At 33.3% G+C, this 21,103-nt stretch overlaps 1 protein-coding gene across 2 annotated transcripts in view; it reads right to left on the reverse strand.

The window, feature by feature from the left end:
• The window catches only part of LOC131662996 (beta-arrestin-1), a 254,472-nt gene extending 233,608 nt beyond the window's left edge, over positions 1–20,864 (reverse strand). The window contains exon 1 of one of the 2 annotated variants that reach the window (XM_058933047.1): positions 20,416–20,864. The gene's annotated coding sequence lies outside the window, so the exon portion shown is untranslated. The remainder of the gene's footprint in view (positions 1–20,415) is intronic. The other variant, XM_058933045.1, reaches the window with a different exon arrangement.
• Positions 20,865–21,103: the final 239 nt, after the last annotated feature.

Below are 21,103 nucleotides of genomic sequence, written 5' to 3' on the forward strand. Positions count from 1 at the left end.
CTAACGTTCAGAATTATTCAAAGAAATCCTCGCTACAAACCGTCCGCAGCTGAAAATAAAATCAGCGTGCAAGGAGGGATAAGTCAGCGAGACATAAGTAACGGATATCAGTTATAGTTCACTTTCCTTTTATGTTAGAATACATGTCGGTCGAAATGGCGGATGGTCAGCGCGGTTCACTACGACAGTTGATGCGCGGCGGCAACAGATCCAAACATCCCGGCAATCACCTCTTTGAAGAATTACGCGCACGGTCACCTAACTCTCGATGGCGAGCAGAACTTCACCGAGCTATCTAAATCTTAAATCCTCTTACGCTAGAATTAGTCGGAAAATAGCGGTTAGTCAGCGCGATTCAGTCGGAATTATTTCATTCACACGGTGACAGATCCATACTCGTACATCACAGCGGAATCAATAACGCTCGGCAACCTAATTTTCACTAAATAAGCGGCACTTTATCTACTTACTTCTTACAAGACTGGTGAGTTACTCTCACTTCAAATCGCTCGGTTTTCTAGCTCGTAGAAACGATCTGCATGTAACTAAGTTCACTGCCAGTGTCAAAACGGGAATATTCCCGTCATTGGTCAAAATGCAAATTAGAAAAGTAGCAGGGCCCTCATTTTATCTCCTACCTCATCGCTATTTACCTTCTCTCACCCCCCCCCCCCCCATTAAGTCGTTCAGCATTGGTTGATGAGAAAGATCTACCCCTACTCCTATTTAGTTTTTAATGTGGGCAGAAATCAAATTTTATTCTAATTCGCCTATTGGTCGTGACGTCAGCGGCGAGTTTCGTCAAAAGTTCAAATTTCATCAGTTTGTCGCTTATGAGTACGCCTATGGAATTGTAGCGGTTGCGTAGATGTATTTCCAATTTTCCCTTTGTACGTCACACATAATAAATCACATCCTTATTATCGCTAGGTATTTTGCAATACACGTTTCATTTTGCTAATTTACGTAATAGTCATAGGTCAATTTTCATTTTCGTAGCTTCTTCATCATCGAGTTTGTGTTCGAATTAGTATTTAAATCCTAATTCGCTTTCTATCATATGGTCTGTCTTGCTCGCTCCTGCTCAGTCCGTCTCACTCGCTCCTGCTCAGTTTGTCTCGTTCGCTCTCGCTTAATCTGTTTCAGTGCCTCAAAATGGCTGCTTTCGCTTCCGCGTGTGAACATAGTGCTTTGCTGCCAGTCTTTGGAATGTCTCCTGGAGTGCTCTACATCGGTCGTGTGTCGCGTATGTACATTCGGATCTTCGCCAGTGGTTAGCATCAGTGTGTACGGCGCTCAGGATGTCGTCGATGGTGCGCAGCAGCCTGGTACAGCTGATTACCGGCTGCCGCTTCATCTACGATTTCCTGGTCGCCCCAAATGTGTGACAACTTCCCCAGAGTATCTGTAATTGTATCCGAGTGTGTAATGCATCCGTGGATTCCGTTCACATGCATATTTGTTGCGTTTTTCCGTGTGCTTTCCTCCAGCCGGCAACACGTGGTCGGAAATGTGTATATGCGTGCGCTTTCTTTTTTTCATTGTGCGCTCCATTTTTCTCTCATTCATCGGATCACGCTGTTTTACTTGTTGCATCATTTTTCCAGGCGTGGGTGGACGAATTTGAAAATAAAATACGGTTTCTGTTAGGGCGCGAGTAGGGCAATGTTATTCGGCTGGTTACGGAACGGCAAGGGACGGGGATGGCTTCTCTAAGGTGTTGCAAGTAGTACAATACTCTCAGGCAAAGCCTTGTAATACACCGCATTACAAGCTTACCCAATGCCTCGATACGTGATTTGTAATTCAGCATGAATAGTTTCAGCACTGTCTTGTGTTAAGTATTCGTCTCGGTGGGAGAGAGGAAGTGGTATCACTACCACGACGTATAAGAAGTGTTTGCTATCGCAATGCGCTGATACTGTCACATATTTCGTGAAAATTTTACCCGTGACAAAGTACTTTTTAAAAGTTTTTTAAAGTTCTATGCTATAAAATTTTTACACAAAAATTATTATGCGAAAAATCTTGAAAGAAGCTTCATTCACTATTAACTGTCTTTCTATCAACAGACTATAAGCTTATACGATATTGTTTTCGAGTAGTTGATTTATAAAACCAGAAGTTAAAAATTTAAAAGAAATGCAACCCTTGCTTGAACATTTACGGGTGGATTTCATAAGACCTACTTCGTTAGCTTTTTGGTTTAATCTAGTATAAGCCTCATAGAGTTTCTGTGATAGTGATATTGATTTCTTATCACTAAATGTATACCACTTTTCTAATTATACAACTTTTGAAAATTCAGCTTCTAAATCATCTCTTAATGAAAAAAATGTTGTTCTATCAAACCTGTAGATACATTTTTTATGGATGGATAGCAAAAACCAAAAATGTCACAATTTTATTTTCTTCACTTGCAATGCATAGTAAATTTAGTATTAATGAAATAAATCCGTTTGTTGTTTTAATTATATATTTGTACTCAGTGAAAATTTCTGAATATCTTATAGTTCGACCAAATGTATTGCTTAATATCACTTTTACCATAGAAAGGTGCTGAAAAAAGCCTGTAACCATTTATCAAAATTCACACTTTAAAGTAGTTTCTTCTGATTATCTGGTGGTAAGCAGTTATACAAATAATCTCTAAATAAACATTGCAAATGTCACCTGAATGTCTATGTTTGTACACTAACTTGCATATTGTATGGTAATTTTTACCATACTATTGAAATAGTATTTAAATACAATGCAGGATTCCCAGTAAAAATAGTCAGTAGTTTATTTCTGATTTACCAAGATCGTCTAAAATTCACATTAACTTCAAAATTATCATATGCAAAACTTAGCGAGGAAGCTACACGTTGCATTGCACAATTAAAACTCGTACGTAGATAGTAAATTATATTCGAAATCTTAAGCGAAATAGTACATAAGAGACTTTTAGAAAATGGTACTAAAATGGAAACAACATTTAAAGAGAATGGTAAATTACAAGCATTGAAAATAGAATACTATTTACTAAAACAGTTGTAAAAAGATACAAAAGAAAAAGAATGAATTACTAAATCAATTATTGATGAGTCTGATTACTGGATGAGTCATGATTTTTTATGGAAACGCTAAATGCCTGGTGCACGATCTCGGGGATGGTGCCTTGTTGACCTGGGGGGTCACCCTGGCACCTGGATATCGTCTTCAAGGAATTCTAGAAATTTCTCCCCCACGTTGTTGCACACTAGGTGCTCATCCTCGTAGACGGTGTCCAATTAACCCAGAGCTCTTTCTGGCACCTGGGCATAGTCTCCTGGGTGAGTCATGATTTTTTGTCGGAAACGATATATGCCTGCATCTTATCGGGGATGGTGTATCGTCGACCTGGAAAGTAACCCTGACACCATGGACGTGTCGTTTTAAGCGTTTCGTCCGAGCCTATTATATTTGTGATAGCTTTTTTAGACGCCTTTTCCCAAATTTTTCTGTCAGACTGGACTCATCAGTAAGGATCTCATCAGTCATAAAGTTATGCAAAAATTACCCGCCGTTTCAATATTTCAGTATGATGCTGTATGTTTCCAGCGCTGTATATTTCTGTGTACTGCTGCCATGTTTCCAACGCTGTCTATTTTATTCTGTTGCCGTGTTTCCAGCGCTGCATATTTTTGTGCTGTACTGCCGTGGTTCCAGCGCTGTACACTTTTGTGCGTTGCTGCTGTGGTTCTAGAGCTGTATATAATGTAAAGTTCATAATTAGGTGCATGTACTGCTATGGATTTCAAGTATAAAACTTCTTTGAAAACGATATTTTTGGTGTAAATTTTATTGTTATTTTTTTTGTGATTTCTTTTTATGAGAACATCTTGTCATCTAAGTCTAAATTATCAATTGTTATACTATTCCCGAATATTATTTTTATATTTTTTTCCTTTGCGATCAAGTAATTGGGAATTTCTCTTAATTCACTCTCTTCCTAATATGAATTTAGGTTATTCGCTTCTCCGACATGTAAAAGCCATTCTTTAAAATCACTAACATCTTGGGTAACTCTTACATTTTTAGTAAGTGTCATAGTTGAAAATTTTTCCATGGATAACTAAATTTAACAGTTTTCAATAATAACTGTACGACTAACGTGACAAATGACTGGTAATATTTGCCGAAAATCACCTGAAACAATTATTGTTTTACCACCAAATGGTTCTTTATTTTCGTTCAAATCTTAAAGGAAGCGATCCACTGCTTCAAATGCGTATTTAGAAGTCATTGATATTTCATCTTAGGTTATTACTTGCAAATAATTCAATAATTTCCCATCCTGCGAATTCTGCTTAATGTTACATGTTGTACATTCTGTAATATTCAGAGGCAATTTGAATGTTGTGTGCACTATTTTTTCATTCTTCAATAAATTTGCAGCAATTCCTGTCCACGCCACGCAAAACATATTGGATATTGTGGAATTGTAAATAATTAATGAGAGCATTCAATAGATAACTTTTTCCACTTCATTCTGGTCCGTCAATGAATATAAACTTTCTATTCACATTACATTTGAAGCATTTTAATGTTTTATCAAATATTTTTTTTGTTCTTTTTTCAGAAAATTTATTTTATGTTGTAATTTATTTAATACATTATCATCATTATTGAAACTCACTTCAGTAATATTGTCATTTATGTATAATTTAATATCAGGTAAATTAAAATCGTTCAAACAATATCCGTTAACTTATAAAATATCGATTGATATCAATGCCATGTTTTCTCGTAAAATAGGTAGGTTTACTTACCAATTTTCGGGACAAAACACCGAATAAAAAATTTTATCTTGAAATGATTATTTATAATCATAAGAATCGGTTTTAGCGGAGTGTATAATAAAAGAAAAAACGACACCTATTGGACAGATTAGGTACTATTGCTTTTATTGAATCGGATGAAGATTGGTGAGTTATTATCCAAACCTTTTGCTTACAGTGTACCAATTTTCTGATAGAAAGGTCAAATAAAAAATTTGCTCTTGAAATCACTACTTCAAGGTCAAATATGCTACGTATATTGTTATACCATATTTCTTATATTCAAAACATATCATGTCAAAAATGACTCAAAAATTTTACGATACTTGAGTGGTGGAAATATTAACCAGTCCTGTCCTTAAAAGGTTAAGCCCAACAGGTAATAAAACCAACACTAAAAGTAAAAATAAATAATAATACTATGAATAACATCATCAATGAGACAATTATAAACTATACATACACCTTAAATAATTATTATAAAGAATTATAGTAAGTTTTAATATTAAAGGCTTAATATTCATTATTATAAACTACTAATTTTTATTAATAGTCTTAAAATTAAGCCAAGTATTTAAAAAATTCTGGAATCTTGAAAATCATCAAATTTTTAACATTAAAATTTTTACATGTATTTTAACAACAATAAAATTAATAAATCAGATGGTGTATCATTCAGTGATCATTAGCTTTCGATTATGTCACTGAACAATATGAAGAAATTCATTCATCTACTAATAAATATTAATAAAATCAATTTTTTTAATTAAAATATATTGCGAACGCTGTAAATTGGAAGGAAATAGCAACGATAACTGAATCAAATCAAGCTACTAATAAATTAATTGTCAATATAAAGCGATGTTTTAGCAAATAATACAATGAAAAGAAAAAATTTTGTACTAAATATTTATTAAGAAAATAAAAGAAAATTTTTACAAAAATTCAATATAAGCTACAGTTAACAATCCGAGGATTCTATGGATAGTTATAAACAATAAATTAGGTAAAACCTCAAAGAAAAACAATAACATTGATTTTATAATTGAGAACAATATCACAGAAAATCACAAAACCAAGAGCAATCGCTGATAAAATAAACAAGTTTTGCTACAATATAGATAAGAACCTAAGGAATAAAATAACCTTACTACAGAACAAAAGTAATTCAAAACCCGTTCTGAATCCAAAAAGTATATTTTTGAAACCAACAAACAACTGTGGAACACAAGACGTTATTTGTAAAGTGACAAATAAAAACGGTAACATTGATTAGTATCATCAACAAAATATTAAAAACTTTAATAAATAACATAAAAACCTATAATAAATAATCATTAACAAAATCATTGAAAAAGAAATTTGACCTAATGCACTAAAAGAGGTAGAAATTATTATATAAATATTTAAATCTAAAGAAAACCATGCACCTAAAAGTTACAGACTTATATTATTGATCTCCAATCTAGCTAAAATAAAAAAATTAGCTAAATTGAAAAAATGATACATAGAAAACTATTACATTAAATTTCACAAATGCTTGCAATTTGCTCTTTAACAAACAATTTGACTATCAGAAAAATATAAGCACTAAAACGACTTTACATACATATCAAATATTATTTACGAACTGTTCGATAACACAGGCCAAAAATTTTAAGAACCTGAAACCAGACATTGTATACTTAATAGATTTTCATGCGCTGATTCCGAATCTGGGCTCAGAATTGCTATCACCCTTGATTTTATAGATATCTTAACCTAACAGCGTCAAAAACACGCTTTTTTGCTATATTTGACCACCTGTAACATGACAAAGAATTTTTTCTGTGCAATTATAACCACAGTTCCTAAAAGAGCAACTCTTAGACTACGAAAAGCACTATTCAAAATTAATTTTATAATTTTTTCAACGGAGATATGGTCGTTTGAAAAATATTGGAAATGAACATTCTACTATAGGCTTATAATAACACAATACTCAATATTACCGTGCTCTCGAAACTCGACGAGCAGTGCCCGACCGGGCGTTGGCTTGATGTGATTCCGTCAAATGTTCCTAGTTTGAGGATTACTCAAGAAATGACATGTGAATTCCTACTGGCTTAGGAAATATCGAGTTTGAGGTTATGGAATTTCAGCAGACTGAACATTGTGCTATATGCAAACTCTCGTACTTCTGATGCTATTATGCGTGTGCATTTATAGGCATGAGAAGTTAATACTGAGTTTCGTGTTTTATAAGCCTATAGCAGAATGTTCTTATCCAACATTTTTCAAGTGATATATCCGTTGAAAGAATTATAAAATTAATTTTGGATAGTGCTTTTTGTAGTCCAAGAGTTGCTTTTTTAGGAACTGTGGTTATAATTGCGCAGAAAAATTCTTCGTAACGTTACAGATGGTCAAATATAAAAAAAAGCGTGCTTTTGACGCTTTTAGGTTAAGGAAAAAGTGACTTGGGAATGCCTCGGACGCACATGCGATTCCACCTTCTTACATTTTTAACATCATTACAATAAGCAAATCTGGTTTTTATTGGTAAGATCAATTCAGTATCTATCCTCTAACAATCTTTCAACACCTTATCTATCTCTCATCATCATCTTCTTTTTCTACTTTTTATTTTTTTAATTGATTTTCTTGGATAAGAACCTAATCTCAATAACTCATCTCATGGGGCGGCCAGCTCTGCCCCCCTCTCCCCAGTCCCCGATATTAAGATGAGTATTAACGACGAAAAAAAAAAGCATTTGAACAACAGCTACCTAACGGATGTCGAAATGTTATCTCCATCAGACCAAACGAGAAACAAAAGACTTTTAAATGAAAACAATACAACATCGCCTGAAAAACTCCCCAAAAAGAATCATAATCCTGAAAATTATTCACAATTTAACCAAGGATCACAACAATCTAAACTAGGAGCAACTCAACTCCCACAACCACAAAGGATAGAATTGCCTAAAATTGAAGAATATCCATACGACATACCTCCCCCGTACAAAATAATCGTACAACCCGCAAAACCCGATAACAAAAATTAGCTAAATCAAACAGTCATAACCCCAATTCAAATTACTAAACATACCCCGTTATTCCCTAATGGTTCAATCGATGAATACATCAGATCAGGTAGAAATAAAATAGCGATAACTACACATAACCGCAAAGTCGCCAACTTAATTCTCAAACTAGAATACTTAAAAAAACAACCTAACCGCCTTTATACCGAGCTCATTTATTTACAAAAAATGTGTAATTAAACAAATTACAAAAAACATCACAGAACAAGAAATCATTAACAATCTAGAATTAGTATCACCAATATCTACTTTACCGATAGTCAATGTGAGGAGATTCAATAGAAAAGTGATTGAAAATGACACAGTAAAATACCTACCAACCACTACTATCCTAGTTACGTATAAGGGACAAATAACCACCTAACATGCCTTTCTCTACAGAGTCAGATACCGAACTGAATGATACATACCAACCGTCAAACTCTGTACCAAATGTTACAGACATGGTCATGTCAAAAGCTGATGTAACTCAAAACAATAAAAATGCATATACTGCGGAGAAACAACACACAACTATCAAGAATGCCCGAAAATAAACGACACGACAAAAAAATGTTTAAACTATGACGAACCAACAGATAAAAACTGCAAAGTTAAAAAAATGGAACAAGACATCCTAACCACTGCATCAAACAAAACATTCTAATAAAAGAGGCAAAATTAATATATAATCAATACAATAATAATTCCAAAAGATTCAGATTCTCAGATTATCCTGAAATGAACGAAGCTCCAACCCCTCAAGAACTTCATGTACAAAACTCAAACACAAAAAAAAAATAATCTAATCCCGAAAAAAATGGTATTACATTCTCCGAAAAAAACTTACTCTAATATCCTACAAACCAAAAACAAACAGGATGAACTTAGAAAAAACACAACGAACTCCTCATTTCCCCTAACGGCAACTACAATCTAAACGCAAATCTTGCAATATTCAATGATCATCCAATTTCCTCAACTCCCCCACTCGAACCTTTAACTACATCAGAATTTTCCATGTGTGAAGACTCCTTTTTATTTAAGAATCAATATTCTGTTTCACACGAATTTATACTACAATAGCTAAATTCAGACCAAAATTTTTATAACTTAATAAAAGAAAACATTAAAGCTTCATATAATCAAATAGATATAGAATCACAAATACAAAATTAAATAAAATACTAAAAACCAAAATCAACAATCTAAACTCCTAACTCTCAATAAATCATACTTCAACATCCTATCAACACAATTAATATATATTTTTATTATCTTAACTAACAATGCTAAATATTAAACAAGAAGTAGATCAACTTAAAATACTTCAATGGAATTGTCGAAGTATTTGTAATAAATTATACCTCCTAAAAAATATTATTAATTCTTGTGACATTATCCTGCTCTCAGAAACCTGGCTAAATGATAAATCCTATATCAACATCCCTAATTACCATATTACAAAAAAAAAGACCAAACAACAGGAGAACATGGAGGAGTAGCAATTCTAAAAAAACAAATCTCCCTTTCCAAGAAGAAACAAATATCTACTACAACGAAAAAACACTAGAAACTATCGCTGTCTCTATCCCCCCATCCTTGAATAATACAAATAAAGAAAACTCTATAAAAAATTTTAATCTCAAACACCTAAAGCTCCATGGTGGAACCAGAACTGCTCAAAATTAACAAATTAAAGAAGAAAAGAAACCAAAAACTTCCTTAAAAACTCTACGTATGAAAACCTTAAAATACTAACAAAAATAGAAAAACCTATTAAAAATCAACTTAGAGACATCAAAAGACGGAAATTTCAAGACTGTTGAAAAAAGATCTCGATGGACACGAATATACGAGTTAAAGAACTATGGAACACTAAACAAATTCAAAAACATCAACAACAATAACAACATAAAATATCCAAACAATGACACTGAAGTAATAGATAACGGAAAAAAATTCATTAAAGAATTTTCCTCATCCCCAATGTGACGTCGGTTGACGAGACATTTCTTAGAAGCACTTTTTGGTCTATCCTTTCGGACACTAATCGGGACGTGCGTTGCCGCTATCGCGGGAAATTCTCTTTTCGACGACGGAAGATTGAAGCTTTACTATACCACACGCTTGGCAATATAGTTGTGCTTCGCGTTATTTTACCACACGCTTGGCAATAAAATAACGTAACAGGGAGCCAATTTAATATGCACTCGACCACACGCTTGGCAATTGAGTGTAACTATCTAAAATTTAAAAAAACCCGTACCCGAAACTAGGAAAGAAAAGAATGAGGAAAGAAATGAACCAAAAATTAGAGAAAAATTAAATGAAAGAAATTAGAGTTTTGATTTTTTTATTTAAATTCGTTTACTTACTTTTTGTACTTATTTTCCCACACACATGGAGGTCCTTTTTATAAAATACCGAACTGAACGAACTGGGATAAAAAACTGCCTAATATCCTTCAAGAGCTTCCTTTTATGCTTTTCGCAAGAGAGTCCCACTCTAAATTCCTTGTCAATTTTGGGCAAGAAGAACTCAAATTTTCCTGATTTAATTGGTTGGAAAATTTGGGGAATGTCTCAAGCGTAAGCGAAATTCGAAACCTAATTGATCGGGAGCGCAGTATGCGACAGTGGCCTCATTCAAGTGTTTTGGGTCCTCTTCACACTGATGATCCTTTATGTACTATTTTCATTTTTAATCATTTAAATTAATTTTATTTAAATGAAATTGTGTGTATGGTACTCTAATTTTACTAATACAAAAATATTATTTAGTCTATAAAACTAAAGTACAGAACAAAAGTTAAAGATTATATTTATCTGGAAACAAACAAGATTTTAATAGTTTTAACTATTAATTAATTACCAAAAACCCATAAGAAATACTAAAAAATCGGAGTTAATTATTAGGAATGTAATCATTAACTTTTGTTCAAGACATTCTTAAATTTTTTAACGTAAAGTTGAGTGTATTCAACGATTAAACACACAAAATTCACAATAAAAATCTCAATTAATACGGAAATATATAATGAATTATCATACATTTCTATATTTATATTTATACTAGGTGTCCCATTTTAAAGGAACCACCCCGAAATTTCCGACGGTTGGCGTTGTACAAAAAAATTGTTTAGACAACAGTTGTTTGGGACAATGGAGGCAACCTTTCTGTGAAATCCGATTTGACCTTGAGATATATTTTCAAGGTCATTTGAAAGTCAGTCATTTTTTTAATAGGAACCTATATTTTTGATCCCGGATTAGGAAAAAGCGGAAAATTCTACGTTTAGATAACGTATTATGTGTGGGGAGCGGTTAACCACCCCCCTTCGCCTAAGGTCATGTAGGGGTCAAATTTATGATTTTCTTCATATCTATGCACAGGGATAATCGGGCAAGGGTAAGGTTAATTGTAATAACCCAATAACTCGATAACCTCAATAACCCCAATAACCGAATAACCAAGTGATATGTTAAGTAAGGACCCCCATTTTTTATCCCGGATTCGAAAAGAGCGGGAAATTCTACGTTTAGATAAAATATTATGTTGGGGGAGTGGTTCACCCCCCCCCCCATCCCACCGGGGCAAGGGTGAGGTTAATAAGGTATTGATTACCCAGCCAGTGAAGGAAAGGTATTGATTACCCAGCCAATGAAGGTAAGGTATCGATTACCCAGCCAATGAAGGCAAGGTATTGATTACCTAGCCGGGTGCTGCGGGTAATACCTTGCCGCAGCACGATATTGGCCTTGACATGCCCCGAGAGACAACAGAATATCAACAATTTCGTTTCTCGAATAATCCGGCATATTCCCTCCTTTTAAGTCGAATCACTATTGTCATAAACAATACTAAAAAAGTGTTATTAAACAATTTAGTTGAAACTTTGTAGGCTTGTCCGGAATCACACCAGAAAAAAGAATGGAGATAACATGTTATCCCACAAAATGGAAAATGACACTTCTCATGAAGGCTTTGAATACATGAAGTCGACTTTGAAAATCAACCTGAAGTTTAAGCTCAAGGTCACTGTTGTTTGATCCTACAATTTTTTTGGGATATGAGGTTATTGAATTATATTGGGGTTATCGGGTTATTGGATTATTGGGTTATCGAGTTATTGGGTTATTACAATTAACCTTACTCTTGCCCGATCATCCCTGTGCATAGATGAAGAAAATCATAAATTAGGCGGGGGGAGGGTTAACCGCACCCCACACATAATACGTTATCTGAACGTAGAATTTTCCGCTCTTTCCAAATCCGGGATCAAAAATATAGGATCCTATTAAAAAATGACTTTGACTTTCAAATGACCTTGAAAATAAATCTCAAGGTTAAATTGGATTTCACAGAAAGGTTGCCCCCATTGTCCCAAACAACTGTTGTCTGAACAATTTTTTTATACAACGCCAACCGTCGAAAAATTCGGAGTGGTTCCTTTAAAATGGGACACCCTGTATATAAAACTAAAGCTATTCGAGTAATAAACAAAAATTATTAATCAAAATAGTCTTTGTTAATTACTTGAATACTACTTGAAACAGACAAGTCTCGCATATTTCTGAGAGATCTGCAAGCAAATGTGCTTCCTTTAATTTAAAAAAAAATTAATAAAATTAAAAAGAAATTAATTAAAATAAAATAATTGTATTATGGATAGGATGCACATGTGCGCTGCAGCTCTCCATTTTCCTGAGATGTTCGCAATCTGGCTATTCCGGATGGCGCGGTTATAAACTCGTTCTGATTATTATGGTACACTTTCAAACATCCGAAAATTGCCAGGTGCCCGAGACGAAAACTGTCGTTCACGAAGAAAATTTTCTTTTCTCAGCTGTAAGCGATTTATAATCCTAATTTACGAGCTAAGTGTGTGGCCTGTTTTTTCCTGGTCTCTTTTTATGTCGAGCCGCCGGTACACCAAGCACATTTCCTTCACACCTACCAACATATAATTATATGAAACAACATACAAATGAACAAAAAGATCTTGACTCTCCTTTCAATATAGTCGAACTAAATCTATCCTTAAAAGCAACCAAAGATGACAAACCACACAAAATGTTAAAAAACACCCCATCATCTTTTAAAACGTTACTTTTATCTACACTAAATCATTACGAGGGTCGTTTGAAAAGTCCGTACAAAGTCAGAGAGATGGCGCTACTAGTGCGTATCAAGGTTATTTTCAGTTATTGGCATATCTTGGAAGAGCACACACCAAGTTTCAGCCAGATCGGCCAATTATTTTGCGTTTTACATTCGTTTCAATCAAAGAAATCGAGTGGTTGTCAAAAAATGGACGAAAAAGAATTTCGTGTATTGATTAAACATTACTTTTTCAAAGACAAAACGCCTCAGGAGATTAAACGGAAGCTTGATAAACATTGTGGTGATTGTGCACCTTCGATTAGAATGGTTTACAAGTGGTTTCAAAATTTTCGGAGTGACCATATGAGCACAAAAGACGCTGAACGTTCTGGACGCCCTGTTGAGGTTACCACTTCAGAAATCATAAAATCCATGATATGGTGATGGCTGATAGAAAAGTAAAGGTGCGTGAGATTGCTAGTACTGTAGGAATCTCGAACGAATGGATACATAATATTTTGCACCAACATTTGAAGATGAAAAAGCTATCCGCTAGATAGGTGCCGCGATTGCTCACGATTTACCAAAAATGAGATCGTGTGAAGTGTTGCAAGAATGGTTTGCAGCTGTTCCAGAAAAATCCGCAAGACTTTAAGCATCGTTTCATTACTGTAAATGAAACATGGATACATCACTACACTCCTGAGACCAAAGAATAGTCTAAACAATCGGTTACCAAGGGGGAATCTGCTCCGAAAAAGGCGAAGACAATTCCTTCGGCCGGGAAGGTTATGGCGACTGTCTTTTGGGATTCGCAAGGAATAATCTTCATCGACTATCTGGAAAAGGGTAAAACCATTACAGGCGAATATTATTCATCGTTATTGGATTGTCTGAAAACCGAGTTGCTAGAGAAACGTCCACGATTGGCCCACAAAAAAGTCCTCTTCCACAACGACAATGCGCCAGCTCACGCCTCAGCTGTTGTGGCCGCAAAACTGATGGAGATAGGGTTCCAACTCGTTTCACATCCCCCCTATTCTCCAGACTTGGCTCCGTCGGACTACTATTTGTTCCCTAATATGAAAAAATGGTTGGCGGGGAAAAGATTTTATTCAAACGAGGAGGTGATTGCAGAAACGAATGCCTATTTTACAGACTTGGACAAATCCTATTATTTGGAAGGGATTAACAAACTAGAACAGCGTTGGATGAAGTGTATAGGCCTAAAAGGAGACTGTGTTGAAAAATAAAAAAGATTTATTAAAAAAAATCAAGCAGTCTTTATTTTTGCACGGACTTTTCAAACGACCCTCGTACTTCGAAAATGGTATTTTTCATGATACCTGGAAAAACTTTCTAATAATGCTAATACCTAAAAAATTCAAAAATAAATTTCGCCCAATATCATTACCCTCATGCATACTCAAATTAACAGAAAGTTTAATCAACACAAGATTACAACATACATTGAAAAAAATAATCTCTTAACAGAATCTCAATACGACTTCAGTAAAAACAAATCTTGTCAACATGCTTTAACTCACCTAATTACTGATATTCATTTAGCAAACAACAAGAACCAAAACACCTTTTGTACGTTTATTGATATAAAATCGGCTTTTGACAAGAAACCAGATGCTTCATCTACAATCTAATTACCAATAGATCTCTTCTCTTCAAAATCGGTACTAATCTGTTTGGACCACGTTCCAAAAGTACAGGAGTTCCTCAAGGATCTGTATTAAGCCCCCTTCTATATAATCTATATGTAAATGAATTTTCACAAATCATACCTTCTAACGTAAAATTAATCCAGTACGCAGATGACACTATTATATATACTTCTGACTCAGATATTAAACAATCAATAAATATATTAGAAAACACTTTTGAACTCATAATCAACTTTTTCCTACAATTAAAACGAACTCTTTCAGTTAAAAAAACAATATTTGTTTTCCTCACAAAAGCTCCCTATCCCTCTATTAAAATTTACTCTCTAATAAATAACACACCCATATACCTATTAAAAAAAGTTAAATATTTAGGACTATTGCGAGAGGGGACAGCCACCGTGCGCCTTGGGCTGGTCTCTGCTAATTTTCCGGGTTCTTTCTCGGTAAAGAAAGCCGACGCTGACATTCACAGGCCGAAGTTCGCTCTGGTTCGGGAGGTTGATACAAATAATCGGATACTTTAATTCACTTATACTACATATGGCGATCTCATTTATTGACGCCTTTTCACAAATATCGCTACAAGATCTACTTCACCGCGGTGAGCGTGCTCGCTCAGCCATTCCGCGACCAAAGTTCGCGGGATCACGCGAGCGAGATCGCTCAGCGTGTGCGATAAATTTCTCAAAATACGCCAATGTCCGTAATCGAGCGAGAGCTGGCGCGAGAGAGACAAATTGGTCTTAGACCCACCGGATACCGACGGTCCGTCGGTAGAGAGGCGACGCCGGCGAAAGCGTAGACCCGCTGGAAACGGTGCCCTGGCGACGATTGAGGTTGCTGCAGGAAGGGCCGCAGCACGGCCTTTGCCTCGTGGACGGCGAATGGTCGCTGCTTGCACTGGCTCAGCTTTAAACACCTTGTTCTCCTGACACAGTCGCACTGATGGCAGTAGTTCCTTTCCTGCCGAAATCTTGTCTCCTCCAGTCTCTCCTTAGGCGGTCCTAATTACTCGAGAGCTCGCGCCTAACTGCCCTTCCTCTCTCTTAATTTTCTAAGCCTCGCGCCGCCGCGCTCTCACTTCTCTCGCCGTCAAAAATCATTCAAAATCGTTCTCTCTCGCTCTCTCGCTATTCTCGCTCTCACTCGCACCTCGCCGTTCGTCGCGCTCCTCTCTCCCGATCCTGCAACGACACAAGTATGTAGTCGCTATACAGCGTACACTGGGTCGCTGCGCTCGCGCAAACTACTTAATAGCAAAAAGTTTAAAATTACTGAACATAATTAAAGTACTTAGAGGAACATGGTGGGGCAGCCACTCACAAATATTACTAAGAATTTCCTCAGTTATTATTTGAAGTGCCATGGAATACAGCCTCTATCTAACACACATAAATAACTCAACTCTTTGTATGAAATTTCAAAAAATTCAAAACAGTGGAATAAGACTATCACTAGGATGTAGAACTTCTACACCAATAAATGTCCTACATGCTGAATCCAAAATCTTGTATATCAAAGAAAGACTTCAACATCTAGCTGATAAATTCATACTAAAACTACTATCATCTAAAAACTCACCAATCTTAACCAATTTGAAAAATTTAGATTGTGACTTAAAACAAAAAGACAAATTTAAAATATAAATACTTTTATCCCAATAGAAGCATGTAGAAATATAACAAATCTAACGGTAAACAAAATTGCAACTCATGCACATCCTATCCCTTTCGATTATAACTATCACACTATATAACATAACTATCACATAGAAAAAAATCTCATTGATACAACCTCTAGCAATCTTCTTAACTATACATGAAATTAAAAAAATAAAACCAAATAAAACATATCTTTTCTGACTCCTTCAGCGTCTTATTAGCCATCTCCAACTACTCACCCATTAAGTCAAAAAACACATCACATATCATTCTTGATATCAAATCCCTCCTACATGAATGTGAACTTCTAGGCATTCAAATAATACTAATCTGGATACCATCCCGTACTAATATCCCTTACAACGATACAGTAGGTCTTTTAGCAAAAGAAGCCATTCAAATAGGCACAAATCTAATCACCCAGCTTCACTATAGACTTTTTAAAACAAATAAACAACCATAAAAAATCACATAATGAACTTATCGCAAACCAAAGCCAACATAAAAGCTCTCACTATTTTAAATACTACTTTCAAAAAGAAAATCCTAGACGATGGTTCTCCAAAATAAATTATCCAAGAAGACATTTAACAACAATTATAAGAATTCGATCTAATCATTATAATCTAGCTGCCAGCTTATATAAGAAAAATATGACCGATTCTCCTTCGTGCCCATGTGGTTATACTTCACAAGACGCAAATCATATTATATGGGACTGCCCCAATTATTCCCTATAAAGATACACATTAAAAATTGAATTAAAAAGATACTATGAAAAGAAGAAAAAAAATCTCCCAACATCCATAGAAGAATTATTAGTTAATCCAAATGAAATAACATCCAATTTCATAACAGACTTTTTAAAACTATACAACTTATCTATATAACTCTATTTTCTCCAATACCATTTTATACATCAATCTTAACTCTCTACATCCACACTATTATATAACAAAATCAAAACACCTATTTTACCGACAACTAAAATCAATCATTATTATATCCTACTTCCACATATACTTCATAAAATAATTCCTACACTCTCCTTACTCTTCTTCTCCCATCTTCTTTACCAATAAAAACTTTAAAACTCTTTTAAATTTTAAATTTTATTTCTCAAATTTGAATTGTGGTGCATCAGAGTCCTCAGGTACCCAGGGCCATTACAAAGAAATGAAACGAAACACTTTTAGGTAAAGATATCTGGTAAAGTACGGGTGATAGAGCAATTCTGAGCCCAAATTCGAAATCAGCACATAAATATCTAGTAAGTATACTAGGTCTGCTTTCAGGTTCTTGACTTTTGTAAAATTTTGTTGACCTGTATTATAGTAAATAAAACTAAATCAATACACACAACATTTACACTTGAAAAAGATACCTGTCCACCTACTGAACTGATTGATAAATACGTTCCACAGTACAGTACAGTATTTAGGTATACACCAAAACCAGAGGCTCACATGGAATGAACACATATTCATCAAATGCAAACAGTTATAACTGAAATAGAGAAAAATGGACTTAGGGCATACAACTATGGGGTGCTGCTTCAAACTCAAATATTGAAATTACGGAAAGATTTCAATAGAAAGTCTTACATAGTATCGGATGGATCTCATGGTTTTCTCCCAAGCAAAATTCTAAAAAACAATCTACAATGTCGAACAGTATAGGAAAGAATTATAAAGTTTTATGCAAAATATAATTTCAGACTCAAAAATTACCTAAATAAACTTATTAGTAAACTTCTCAAGATATCCATCACTAATACTAGACTTAAGAAACATAAATGTATAATATGTATAATTAAATAAATTCTAATCTTTTTGATAGATGCACGCTTCAAAATGAAAAATAAGGGTTAGATTATGCACTGGAGCATTCCTTTGAATTTCATGTTCAAATAACCATATTGTAATATTTACTTATTTACTTATTGTTGCAATATGATAGAAGGATTGTAAATAATCTTGGAGCAAAAAAAAAGAAATATTATTTAACTTCTCAATAAAATGTATGAAAAGATATATAATTTTAAATTAGGCTGAATATTCTAAATAAAAAAAATTTTAATTCAGGGAATTATATATTTCTTCATATATTTCTTATTAATCAAAGTATTACTCACACATTCTAGCACTGTTTTTCAATAATTTATAATAAAGATACTTATCACTATCACAAATATAAATCAATGTGTACAATTACCAAAGAAAATATAATCGTTCATATTGGTAGTTAATTTCATATAAATTGATATATATATATAGTTTATATTAATCAATGCTTACAATTATTACAGAAAATAAATCATTCATATTAGTAATTAAATTCATTTATACTATGACATATATACAACTATCGTTGATTAGGAAGTTTCTATCACAGACTCCTACTATAAACTAATTGTAATAAATTTGAAAATAAAATTTCTTTAAATATTTGTTTAAGAAAAAGGTCGATTACATTTTAAAAACCAATGGAAAGCCGATATCAAATGCTTTGATTTAGAAAATATATTTAAGAGCCATTCCAATTTGATACCATTTTAGAATTTTAAAGAAAAATCTCAATTCAATTATTCTCATCAAGAAATTGCATTATTATTTAATAAAACTTTGAAGTGACATAGCTATTGAAATGCTCACCTTCAATTTTTTTTGACTGAGGATTAGTCTTAATTTTCTATTGATGATATATAAATTATGATAGATCTATTTTAAAAGTTATTCGAGTTTATGATGAAGCCAGAACGCAACATAACTTATAAATTTATAAAAACCACATGCTAAATATTGAGTTTGTATTAGATATTGTAATTCTATGTATGTCATTCTTTAAATAGCTCTTTAGAATTAATATTTTAAAATTAAAATAAAATTATTATATTTTGTCGACAACAAAGCTAATCCATTCTAGACAAGATGATTTAAAGTATAGATTATAGCAATTTTATAATTGGAGTATAATAGACTTTTTCAATGTGAAAATCTAATATAACATTCTCTCAAAGTTACTTGATATGTATTAATAATGGGTATTTTATTTTTTATAACTAATATCATTCCAAAATTTTATTTAATTTAGTCTCGTATAGGTCTTATGATCATTTTATTCATTTGAAGTTAACAAATACTATAAATAAAATTCTTTTTAATTGAATCACATAGTTGAAATTTAACTACAGATTTATTCATACTGAAACCTGGGAATAAAGTATATACAATTCTTAATAATATTAATTTTTGAATTGAATTTACACATTGTACACATTGAATTATACAACAATATTATAATTTGTTACAAAGAGTAGTTAGAAGAATAGTTGTTTCTCAATAATATTAATTATTAATAAATAAATAGTTCAAATTTGTAAGGATCTAAATTATAAATATTATCTAATATGAAACATAGACTACTTTTATTAATATCAACATGTTTATTGATTTTTAAGATTAATATATACTAATGTTGAGATTAGGATATGTTAGGTTGATCTTTATGATGATATATATCATTTGGAATCACAATAGTTCCAATAAATAGGAATAAAATTTTAATGGTCAAGCTATACTGTAGAACAAGCACATAAAAAAGAATAATAAAAGAATATCTTGAACTTGAGTTATATTATTATTAAAAAAAAGTTTTAATGTATTATAAAAGTTTCACAATAAAAGCATTTGAATAAAAGAAAAACTATGTACAAGTGTGCCTGCATGTATACCTGCAAGAGTGCTAAGTAAGGGCCTAAAATAAAAAGATAAGCAAATCAAGTTCATCCAAATGATAATAAAGATATTCATTAATTTTTAGATACAAAATTATATAATAAAAATAGCCAAAGAAAATGAAGATACAGAAAGAGAAAGGAGAAAAAAAAGTAGAAAAATGTGAGATAAACGAAAAGTGGTCATCGAATCAAAATATAAGCAAATTAAGTTCATCCAAATTAAAATGAAAATATTCATAAATTTTTAGATAAAATAATAAATAATAAAAATTGGTAAAAAATTGTAAAGAAAGTAATTAAAAGACCTGCATAAAAAAGATAGATATGCAGGAAAAATGATTTGTAATCAGAGAAACTTCCAACCTGTATTACAGAATAGGATAAAGCCAAAGAATAGCAATCAGTAATGTTGTATTAGTAGCCAGTGCTATTGTAATAATGCTCTGCCGGGGTGGCTTATAGGCCACCAAACAAATTTATCTTCATAACTTTTAAAACATTCGAGGTTTGCAAAATTCGACTCATACTAAAGTCGTCTTAACTAATCCAGTGTGCAATTCATAGAAGAAAATTATGAATAAATAATCTATATTCATCACTCCACCCGCACTATAATCTACAACAATAACACTTTAATCTCAGATTTTTATTTTGATACGTATTAGATCTCGTAATTAGTTTTGCTTAGTTTCATTTCGGCTTTAACCTTTGACCATGAGTCATGTTAAACTTGAAGATATCAGGTGTTATTTACACAACGATTTTAACGTTTTTAAATGACAAACACAAATGTGCTATAGATGTGGCGGTCGAGGCTTTTTAGGTGCTGCCATCGCCTGGACGCGAACACAGGTGCAAGCAGTCTAAATAAGCCAGACTTATGGGGACAAGGGTTGTAGGTAATCAATGTTCCCTCACGTCACTGAATATCTTAAGGCGGCTCCACCAGGACGGGCCGTATCAAGTCGGGGCCCCATTGTAGGGTTGGGTTTACTTGAAATAATTGTTTTTTTCGGTTTATATACATATGAAATAGTGTTACAAGGAAGTA

The sequence above is a fragment of the Phymastichus coffea genome, unplaced genomic scaffold (assembly GCF_024137745.1).
Source record: "Phymastichus coffea isolate CEN01 unplaced genomic scaffold, Cenicafe_Pcof_1.1 PCOF00029, whole genome shotgun sequence".
In the NCBI taxonomy this organism is placed as follows: Eukaryota; Metazoa; Arthropoda; class Insecta; order Hymenoptera; family Eulophidae; genus Phymastichus; species Phymastichus coffea.